Source organism: Chenopodium album, chromosome 11 (assembly GCF_948465745.1).
Source record: "Chenopodium album chromosome 11, dcCheAlbu1.1, whole genome shotgun sequence".
NCBI classification, from domain to species: domain Eukaryota; kingdom Viridiplantae; phylum Streptophyta; class Magnoliopsida; order Caryophyllales; family Amaranthaceae; genus Chenopodium; species Chenopodium album.
In genome coordinates, this window is record NC_137844.1 from 45,388,630 (window position 1) to 45,400,720 (window position 12,091).

General features: G+C 35.8%; 1 long non-coding RNA gene across 2 annotated transcripts; it reads left to right on the plus strand.

Moving 5' to 3' along the window:
- The first annotated feature begins 358 nt into the window (after positions 1-358).
- Positions 359-3,451, plus strand: LOC145568951 (uncharacterized). 2 transcript variants are annotated; one of them, XR_014096025.1, is made up of 5 exons: positions 359-480; positions 2,160-2,381; positions 2,517-2,727; positions 2,813-2,929; positions 3,082-3,451. It is a non-coding gene; the product is annotated as an uncharacterized LOC145568951 (long non-coding RNA). The 2 variants fall into 2 exon arrangements; XR_014096024.1 differs by lacking the exon at positions 359-480 and adding an exon at positions 1,315-1,429.
- The last annotated feature ends 8,640 nt before the right edge of the window (positions 3,452-12,091 follow it).

The window sequence follows — 12,091 nt, forward strand, 5'->3', positions numbered from 1 at the left end:
AACTTTTTTCTATAGTGAAAATGGAACACTCCATTTTCTTACTCAAATTTGTAAGTTAGGAATGCATAAAGACTTTTGCATTCAATAACATTTTATTTTATCTTTTACTTTAAAAGGGAGTATAAAGAGGAAATATTAATGGATGTGTTATGTGGCATATGGGTGAATTATGATGACATGTGTCATGTAGGTGATTGTGATTTGTCTTTTTAAATACTAAGTATAGATATAGATTTAAGAGTGTTTTTCACAACACTTCTAAAAAAAAAAAATTATAACTTCCAATTATACTAATTTTTTCCCTAAACATAACATACATAATGCATGGGGTAAAAGAAAAAAAAAAGAAAAAACGGATAAACGTACCCCTTACGGCCTTACCTCCTTCTCCTCCCCTTCTCTCTCTCTCTCTCGGTTCTCCATAGAAGCGCACTTAACGTTCTCCATATACTTGTATCCACCATTGAAGCAGATTTTGAGGTAAATTGTTGTTTCTGTTTGTAATCATCATGTCAATTTCACAATCTAGGGTTTAATTTAATTTAATTGTCAGAGTAGGAAGTTTAGGGTTCGAAAATTTGAACTATTGGTTCTAATTACTAAGATTATATGAAAGAGCAATTATGTTGCTAGAAATTTGATAATCCCTTAAATTATTTATGTGATAATTGAATCAAATTTGGTTGCAGAACCCATTAATGTATGTTGGCAAAAAGATACACTCGTAACTTCTACGAATTATTGCTAAGTTTTATGAAATTAATTAATTTGATTAATACAAAAGGAGGATCTTATATTGATTAAATATGGGGTAGGTTCTTGATTATGAATAGTATGACATATTTCCTTAAATTAAATAAAATTAGTTAGGTTGAATCATGTATCTTTTGATACTATTAACTTTGATATATAAATTAGAAGTGTGTAAATGAGATACAGATTATTGAGCAAAGATATCTCAATCCATCCAATGCTGTTGAAGAACACAAATTTTTATATGTAGTTAGTGGCATCGATGGTATTAGGCCTCGTTCACTTCACCTTATTTTTGTTAAACTGAAATTAAATCTACTTAAATAAAATTATATTTACTGAACTTAAATTATTTTTACTAGACTAAAATTATTTTTACTGAATTGAAATTAATTTTCCATAATATTTTTTTTAAGTTGAAGTGAATAGGCCATACTCACGTATGTGCGTTGCATGACTCTTTAATTTCTTATACCAAGTATCTCCTAGAATCCTAGACTAGACTATAAATATAAAAGAAATTAATGAATTAAATTAAAAAAAAATAAAATTGCAATTTTCCAGAATTATAGTTGAAGAGCAGCGCAACCCCCAACTCCCAACCCCTGCAAAAACCTTGATAAAACTAGGGTTCTCTCTCCTCCCCTCATTAGGAAGACGCTGTTCTTTCTCACAGGTTCTCCATCTTTCTATTTAATAAAGCTTTACCTTTTTTATTTTTTCCCCAGTATTTTAAAGTTCTTTCCTTTTTCTGGGATTTCATTTTTTTTCAGGTATAATTTTAGGGTTCTTCTTTATCGATTTGGTGCTATAGTTTAATTTAAATTGTTATTGTGTTGACAATGTTACTTCTCATTGTTATACTGTTCTTAATTTTATGGAAAAATCTCTGCTTGTTATTGTTTACAGTGATATTTGTGAACTGAAGTTTCTGCATCTGCTTGTTTTGAAATCTTAAAAATTTGAACTTTATGCATCTGTTGTATAATTTTGTATGATTTATGTACTGGGGAAGATTTTAATGTGCTAAAGTCATTACCTTTTAGCTATTTTTTATTCAATTTGCACAACAAAAATATAAATTGTTTTCTGTTATAATTAGGCATTGTAGTACCATTGATTTAGTCCGAGATTACTGTTATAATAAGTTGATGATGGTGTGATCGGTTCACTTATAAGACAAATTAATTAATAATGGGTTTAAATAGACCGAGATTACCTTGATGGATGAGGGTTACTCTAATGAGAGAAAATTGAGATTAGTTTTATAAACATATGGATTGGAGTTGTTATCTCTTTTTTGAACGATTTAACGGAGACTCTGAATGGTTAATTAATCTTAGGTTAAATTTGTTTGTTTAATTATGTTCGTCATTTCTCTCTCCCAACTTAATTTTTGGCTGTAGGAATAAAGAAGAAAGGATGGTAGATCTAACAGCTGCATTCAACAATCAGAGCCTAAGTGAGAGTAGTAAAGAGCTTCCTGACGGTCGTATTATCAAAGGTCGTACCGGAGGTCGTGTTCCATCCCGGATTACAGGGGCCGCAGAAGATGTCTTAGCACAGTGCCGGCGTTGCGCTGAACAGCACTTGCGTACTAAAATACCAAAATAGCTCCCAACTGTGGGGTTTGTTTTCTCTTTCCTTGTATTTCTCTGTAAAAACACATACCTTTACTCATTTAACCATAACCAAAGAAAACTAACAATCTAATGTAATAATCATTAAACCAATATTGTTTACTGTTTTATGTCACTAATCAGGGTGTTACCTATGAGATGGTGGACCTCGGACAGAGCGCTCCGTTTTGCAGACCAATGACTGTTGGCTGGAATTATCATTGCAACTTTGCTGCCAAGCCTCATAACTCAGATGATCCCCCTACGCTCTTCTTTGCTGAGATTAAGACATCAATCTATAAAGAAGTACTGCCTACTGTTCTAAAATTGTACATGCTTGGCCCTCAAGGTAAAGGTATGTAACTGAAATAAACCCCAATTTTTGAATTTTCAGCATCATGTTCTTCTTATTGATATGTCTTTTTTGTGATATTATGCAGTTTTTACGGGTACTAATGGCTGCCTTGCATGTGGTCCCGACGAATCATCAAACCCTATCCATCATCCTCCTAATGGGGACTTTGATATTGGTGTTGATCAAAACCGCCTCTCTTAGGGTAAGTATTCATCACTTTGGCTCTCCTAGCACGGCTTCTTCATCAGTGTTGCTTGCAGTATAATGAGCCCCTTTTCATTTCTGATTCTCTAATCTTTTTCTTCTCCATATTGGTGATTTGACATCGATTGTATATTTTTATTTTGGTTTCAGGTATGATGAATGGGGAGCTTAGCTTGTGAATCAATATTATCAGTAGCACGACTTTGACCCAAGGATGACATCAGTATGGTGATCGATTTTCATTCCATTCCTGTCATTGCTTATGTGATTAATAACTAGCTAGACGGTAGTAGGATGTAGTAACTTAACCAACTTTGGCATTTTAAGCTGTTAACTATGTTGCTAGTTGTAGTATAGATGCATAGTGTGCCGTGATGTGTGGTCATGTATTCTGGCTCTTTAAAACCAGCTTAATACAGATCACTACATTCCTGCACTGGTGCATAATTTTTCTATGCTTTTGAGAGATGTACCTGGGCGCAAGATTATCTAAGCAAATTGGTATGTGGTTTTGGTCTAAGGGTTATCTTGATTAGTTTGTTAGTATGACTTTCACTTTGTTCGCCTCTCTGTTTCTTATTGTGGTTTTGGTCTAAATTTATCATGATCGGTATTGAGCTTGAAATTCGGATGGCCGAGCAGAAAGACTAGTATTCTTGTTCATATTAGCATACTACAAAGTACATACTTTGTATTACATTGTGTAATTTAGCATTGGTTATATTCATTGTGGTAATTTAGCATTGGTTATATTCATTGTGGTTTCAAGTATGATACATGGGAGCTTGTGAATCAATTGGTGGCATGGGTTTGATCTAAGGATTAATTACATCAGCGTGTTAATAATTTTCATTACGTTCCTACAGCCGGTAGTAGCTAGCTATAATTATCATCTACCTATGTACTTTGGCATCTTAACTTCATTATGTTTGCTACTAGTCTGTTTGATCGGTTATTTTTTGGTCTGTTTGTAATTGGGTCGGATCATGTTAGTGTTTGGTTGACATTGGTAAATCAACAAGTTATACTTTTATGTTTAATGGAGTATAACTTGTTTATTTACCAATGTCAACCAATGTTATTGTTAAACATAAAGTGGTAAATAACATAAAGACAAAGCATAGGTATTAAAAGTAAATAACATATAAAGGGAGTTCATAAACATAAAGTGGTAAATAATATAAAGACAAAGCATAGGTGGTAAAAGTAAAAAACATACTCCGCATAAAGGAATACAACAATAGAAATAATAGAAGAAAGAAAGTGACCTGTGGAAATTTAGCCTCCCATGAGTGAAAGGATGGTTAGACGGTTAGTCCTTCCATTTCCTCCTGAGTGGGGGGTTCGTTCCTCAACCCCTCTCCTGCGATAGGAGGGGGCTCCCCCATACCTTACGGTAAAAAATTAAAAAAAAAAAAAAAATTGATTGACTTGACGAAGTGATGAAGTTAGGAATTATATTCTAAAATGTGAACTCATGAAAATTTGATGAATTGAGAGCGATTTGTAGGAGAATGACAATATGACATTGTAAGAGGAATTGTAATTTCAGGTGGGCTTTGCTGCTGAATTTTCAAATATGAAATGAAAGACCTGCTACTCGTATAACTTACGGTGTGGTTTTCAATTTTCCAAAAAATTAATTGAGACACGGTGTAAACTTTGGACATAATATGGTTCAATTTTGATTCGAATTGAATTGGTTGAACTTGAAGGCTAATACGATACATTACATCTAGTAAGCTAAATTTTGAAATCTTAAACTTAATTAATTACATCTAGTTAGAGCTGTCAATTCCGGTAAATGGGTCGGGTTTGGGTCGGGTCAACTCTGGTCGGGTCAATTCAGGTTAATGTTGTAATCTATGCGGGTCAGGTTCGGGTTCGGGTTGGGTCATGCTTGAGTCGGGTCATGTCGGGTCATACATCTTATCAGGTTTGGGTCGGGTTTAGATCGAGTTAATATCAGGTCGGGTTATATTCAGGTTGGGTGAATAATAGGTCGGGTTTAATTCGGGTTTTCACGGGTTAAAACGGGTTAGGGTCATTCTCGGGTCCAAGTCAGGTTCGGTTCAAGTCAATAATTTACGGGTTATAATCAGGTCGGGTCATTCTCGGGTTTAAGTCGGGTTCAGTTCAATTCAATAATTTGCGGGTTATAATCAGGTCGAGTTATTCTCAGGTTCAAGTCGAGTTCGATTCAAGTCAATAATTTGCGAGTTACAATCAACTCGGGTCATTTCCAAGTCGGGTCATGTTTAGGTTCGGGTCTCAAATATTGAGTTAATCTGGGTTTCGGGATGATTTCAGGTCGGACCATATCAGGTTTGAGTACATTTTAAGGGTCATTTTGTTAATAATTCATGTAATGACGTTCACATTTAATCATTATCAATTTCTTCATTTATTGTAAGAGAAATTATTTCAGATAAGTTTAAATTCGAGCTAATTAGTTCAAATAAGTTTACATAAGATATAATAATAAGTGACAATGTAACTATATAACTATACTTTTGATCAATATTAATAAGGTGGTCTAAATTGAATTTAAGGTGATTTGAAATCATTAGGCCAGTAACAGGTTAGGTTGAGTTCGAAATGGTCAGCAACAATTCGGGTTGAATTTGGTTTGGGTCAATAACAAGTCGTGTTGATTTTGAGTCAAGTTAGTAACAAATCGGGTTGAATTTCGGGTCGGGTTGGTAATAGGTCGGTTAAAATTCGGGTCGGGTTAATAACAGGTCGGGTTATATTCGGGTCGGGTTAGTAACAAGTTGGATTAAATTCGGGTTTTGATGGGTTAAAATGGGTTTGAGTCAATTTCGGTTCAGGTCGGGTTCGATTCTGGTCAATAATTTACGGGTCATAATCGGGTCGAGTCATCTCCAGGTCGGTTCATGTTCGTGTTCGGATCTCAAAATACTCGGGTTAACTCGGGTTTAGAGTTGGTTTCAGGTCGGGTCAAATCGGGTTTGAGTCACCATTTTTTCGGGTTCAGATGAGTCGATTAATAATCGAATTCAGGTAAGTATTTCGAGTCGGGTCAGCTTTTGACAGCTCTACATCTAGTAAGCTAAATTAGAATGTTAAACTCATTTTGTTGAACTTTTTTGTGATTAATCTTTTTTTTAAAATACTTGAGATGTGGGCTAGAATACTTGAATCTCTCAGGAATATTGACAAGTGAAAACTACTTTTTATTTTTTTCATACACCAAGCCTATATCAGCAATTATAAAAGTGTCGCGCGTATTTATATAGTCTTTTGTGTACAATATCAGGCGGTCTACAAGATTGAGAAACATTTTATGGAGTATAATCAGTAAGGAAATAATCAAACATTAGTTTACAAATAAAGGTCTCCAGGGAAGAAGAGCCACCTACTAGGTAGGGTTCTCCTCAAACACCCTTAAACCTATTTCAACGGTTCTATACACATTATGACACCTCCAATTAAGATTGTAACATGGTTTAATTGACTTTATAAATATAAGGTATAACGAAGGATTTTTTTACAAAATAACACCACAAAAAAGTCACAATTTTGATTATAACACCACACACACACACAAAAACAAAAAACAAAAAAAAAAAAAAAAAAAAAAAAAAAAAAAAAAAACTTCTTATTATAACACCACAAAAAAAAAAAAAAAAACACAAAAAATTGATTTCACCACCACTTAACGGATTCCATCCAAGAATCCGTTAGTGAGGCCCATAACAGACACTGTCATTAACCTATTGGTTTAACAAAAAAAAATAAATAATTAAAAAAAAAATTAAAAAAAAAAAGAAAAAACCATAAACAACCAAACACAGCCCAATTCCACCACCGTCACCACCTGTGCCCCACCTCCGACAACCTAACCCAAGTCGCAGGTACCCAACCCTCCCTTCCCCCTCCCCAAAAACTACCCTAGCTCCGCCTTGCCTTAGAGATCCACAAACATCAACCATGAATCCGCACCGAGCAACCACCACCACCACTGCAGACATCGAATTCCCACCCCTTCCGACACCTCTCCAGCCACCGAAACCCTCTTCCAACACACCCCCAGCCACCGAAAACCTCCTTCGACACACCCAAGCCACCGAAACGCTCCTCCTTTCCCCACTCAAAATCGAGAGCCACCACCATATTTCTTAACTCTAAAACAAAACTAGCTATTCGCGGTTGAGATCGGCCAATTTATGGTCGAATTTGACTACTCAGGCCCTAAATCGGCCGATTTCAACCGTTAGTGGCCAGTTTTGGTGGTGGCTAGGGTTTAGGGGGTTGCGGGCTGGGGTCAATCGCGGCTTCTGGTGGTCGATGGGGTTTTTCGGGGTTGGTTAAGGAGGGTGGAGGTGACCTGGTGAACGCTGGTGTTGCTTGGCGGCAGTGGAGGGTCGTGCCGGCGGTGAGATGTAGGGGCTGCTGCCTGCGGCCTGCCTGCTGGTGGTGTGCTTGGTTATTGACTTAGGATTTAGTTTTTTTTTTCCTTTTTTTTTAAAATTTTTTTTAAACCAATATATAAACGACACGTGTACTTGGCGGGGTCCATAAACGGTTTTTTGGACAGCATCCACTAGGTGGTGGTGATATCAAATTTTTCGATTTTTTGGTGGTGTTATAATCAAAGTTTTTTTTTTTGGTGGTGTTATAATCAAAATCGTGATATTTTTGTGGTGTTATTTTCTAAAAAATCCTATAATTAATTATGGAAACAGAAAATTCTAAACTACTTGTCTTCCAATATAACAGCAACCAAGCTTGCAAACTAGAGTCCTAAGGCTGATTCGGCATATCATCGTAAAGCACAATCTGCATGCATTTTGCAACTGCAACTGCTTTAATACTGCAAGAAACTTAAATATCATACATATGTCAAGTAATACAACCTTAAGTGTATGTTGGGAATCCCGTGATTGAAAAAGGTCGTCCTCTCTTCTTCATTCTTATATTTGTAGAGGGTGTGACGTCCAGGAAAGGACTTCACTCCATTAGCCTCAAGATTTTGAGGTTGGTTGATGATTCGCAAGCGCTTCATAAGCCAAATCTGAAAAAATTGATGAAACAGTGAAATTACGAAATTCGAACCTACTGGGCAACAGGTGTCGCGCACAACCTTATAAGTTGCGCTCGTATAGAGTGCAAGTTTCAAAACTGCGCTGACTTTTCAGCGCAACTTTTGAAATTGTGTGCCTTGACGAGTACGAAAAAAAATGCACATGTAGAAGGAGTGCACTTCTAGTGAAACCATTCCTGTTTGGATTTGCTCTAAGACGATTCAAACGAAGTAAGGTTTCCGTTAAAGCTAATGGAGCAGGTGAATGACATCCCTTTATTTGCTCGACTATGGGCATCATTTAGTAATCTCCATATTCTTTACTTGTTCTAAACAAGCAATTGACAACGAGACAAAAACATAAAGTGCGAATTTTAAAATGTTGTCTAATCAGATTATTACAAGAGGGAATGAAGTGTTTGAACTAAATTTACACCATTTTCGATGTCTATCTTGGTCATATCATTGTCACTCAAGCTAAAAACTCTCTGAAACGCAGGCTTGAAATTTGACAAGTTTGGAGCATAAGTCACGCGGAGAGTATTCGCGGGAAATCCTAAAAGAGCTTCAAATTCGCTAGGCAATGGCACTATCTTGTCCCCTTTAAACAAGAAAACATGATGGTTTGGATCCCAATGATTGATGGCTACATGAAGAAAATCATAGTTTATATTGAATTGCATTTAGCTTATTAAAATATCAAGGTGTTAAATTTTGGACCTAATTTGTCCTCACTCAAAAAGGTGGTCATTCATTGTTTCAAACGTTGCTCAAAATTCTTAGTCAATTTTTCCCCTTTGCTTAGCAAGAAGAGTTAAACGATTTAATGTGAGATGGTGCAAAGCCCAAAGTTGGACTTATTTAAATAGTTAAATAAGCCAAAACGGTCGAAAATTTGGCAAAAAGACTAAAAAGAAAATTTCACCAGCAGATGTCGCGCACAACTCAAAACGTTATGTTCGGTAGCTACGAGCAACTATTAAAGTTACATGCGACAGTCACGCACAACTCTTAGAGTTGCGCGTGATCTGTCTATGCAGCGGAAAGTTTGGATTTTCTTTAATTTCATCGTCGAATTAAAGGAAGTTGTAATATATAGTTTTTATGATTAACTAGCATGCTTGCCATGTCCTTTATTTTAGTTAAGTCTTTCTTTCTTCTTTCATTTATAGTTTACGACGCGTCGGTCTAGAAAGTATTTCTTTCTTCTTTTCTTTTTGCTTTTAATCAAGTCGGTTTTGCTTATTTTTTTCGAGGGGTGGGAGTCTGGAACTTTCCCTCCCTTGAATTTTGCTTTGTATTTTTAGAAAGTATTTAACATGTAGTACAATAAATAAAATATGGTGATATATACAAATTTGATACGTCAAGTTATGCATATTTATCCGCTTGGTTTTTGTAGGACTCAACTCTTTTCCAATTCTCTCAAGTCCTAGTAAATATTGGAAATTTTTAATAAGAGATGTATAGGGATTGGACAATTTGTAAATACACAAATTTTACTAAAACTGAGGTTTTTGTCAAATATAAATAATTAAATATCTAAAAATTTATGGGCATTGACACATACCAGTAACTAGTCTCTGAAACTAGTAATCAGCAATAAGGCCCGGTGATATTATACAGTAAAACAGATTCAGTTTCGTAGCCCAATGAGTGATGAAACTATATAACATCGGATTTAGACGAGGCACTGAAATGCACCTCCAAAACGAATAACGTTAGATGTGTTCATGAATTATGTGCAAGGCAAAGTAACAAACGCGTACAAAGTATAAACGACACATAATACCTCCACAAATGAGCAATAAATATAACAATTTCCCCAAAACTTGGAGAGTGATCACACAAAACCCCTTGACAATTCTGCAGATGATATATAAGAATACACACCATTATCTCTTGCTAGTTTAAAATGAGTATATAAATTCAAAAGTGTGAAGATCTAATGATCCACAGATACAAATTCAATGAACAAGATACGGAAAATAATCCTAAAAATTGTTCAGCCAAAAGTAGCTCAAGGCTTCAGGTTAGGCTGGATTGATTATTCCATCACTAAGGGTAATGGTCCAGATTAAAAATGTTGTACATACAACAGAACTGCACAGCCCAGATTATTACTATGTGCCTATGCGGATATACAGAAAAAGAGACAAGTCCTGCTCAGATTTGCCAGTGCCAGAAGTAGAATAAGATCACCTCAGTCAAAATGTCCAACATCGGGGTCTTTGAGAAATGCCAAGTTAATAATTCCTGAAGTTTTTAGAAGTAGAGCATGCCAATGAGGATATAAGGTAAGCAAATTTGACATGAGGATCTTGAAACAATGTATTCATTTCTAAACAAGTTGATAAACTAAACTTGTCAAAACCGCAAATAAACATATCGTCTATAAGTTTGGTAAATAGTGTAGTATGTATAGTACTGAATCCAATAAATAAATTCTTTTCTTAAAAAGGAAAATTTGTCAAAAATAAGTCAATCTTTGCGTTTCGATTAACTCAAAATAAATCAACTTTTAAGGGGCATTTTCTTTTAATAAGCTAAATTACCTACAATCTATCAAACAAGTCGTTTTTATAACTAAAATAATTTATTTATTTAAATTAAATGTTTATAACTAAAATAATTTATTTATTTAAATTAAATGTTAGCTATAACTATATTAGATAAACAAGATTTTAAAAATTTTTTTAAAAAAGCCCAACCATACCCTCCTCCACCCATTACCAGCATCCTTCCCCCTGCCAGCGGCCGATGGCCAGTGACCACCTCCCTCCCCGGTGCCGGCAACCCACCTCTCACCTTCTCCCACCTGCTCACGCGCAACATATCACCAATTCTCACAAACTCACCTAAACGCCTACACCCATAACACAATTCACCAACACCCACACGCATCACCAATCGAACCACCTCGCACAAAATCACACACCGCTTATGTGAAAAATGAGTCATCAATCAACATTGTTCGAGCAAACCGAAATCGTGTTCGGGCGTACCAAGCAAATCCAAATTCACCCAAAGCGTTTGCCAAAAAAATCGAGTAAACTCACCATTTCGCTATTAAACTTTTCCTGGTTTAAAGAACCTCAACAGTCACGAACTCACGATAGTGGGAAAGGGGAGGGGGCCGTTTCCTATACAAAGAAAGGGGGGAGGGGGCAGTGGTGGGAGAAGCAGGAATAGGGAAAGGGGAAATGGAGGGAATGGTCGCCGGTACCGGGAGGAAGAGGTGATCGTCGGCCGCCGCCGCTGACAGTGGATGGGAGGAGGAGGTGACTGGTTTTTTTTTAGGTTTTCAGTTAATTTGATTTATTTGATAGAATTAATTAATTGTTAATTTTTATAAACGTTTAATAATTAATAAAATAAATTAATTTTTATTAATTTTTTTTTAAAAAAGGACCAACCATATAAAGACACATATTATAGTTTACCTCTATAACAGGTTACTTTATAATCTAATAGGTTCTGGCTCATTTTGAGAAAATATCTTATAAAAATCGACTTATTTTGAATTAATTGAAAAGTTGACTTATTTTGAGCTAATCACGTAAAGGTTGATTTATTGTTGACAAATTTTTTTTTTAAAAAAAGAGAGAGAAAAACAAAAAATTTCCATCCTGTTGAGATAGAGTTTGGGGAGGTGTACATGTATCAATTTAGTGCTGTCAAATTTCAAACCGAAACCGTTTAACTGCCCGAAACAAACCGACCTAGATGAGAACCGAACCGATTAAAAACCGTTTTTTTGAAACCGAAAACGGACCCGAACCGTATGTGAATGAACCTGAAACCGAACCGATCCGAATTACGTTACACCGTATAAGAACCGAACCCGTTAATGAACCGAACCAGTTCTAAACCGAACTGAAATCAAACCGAACCGAAAAAGAACCGAACTGTTTCTAACCCGAAACTGCTTTCAACCCGAAACCGTTTGAACTGGGATAAAAACTGTTTACACCGAACCGTTAAAACCCGCGACCCGTTTGCACCGAACTGTATATAAACCGAACCGCTTGCAAACCGAATCGTTTATGAACCGGACCACTTATTAACGAATCGGCTACAAACTGCTTAATATAAAGAGAATATAAAAATGAA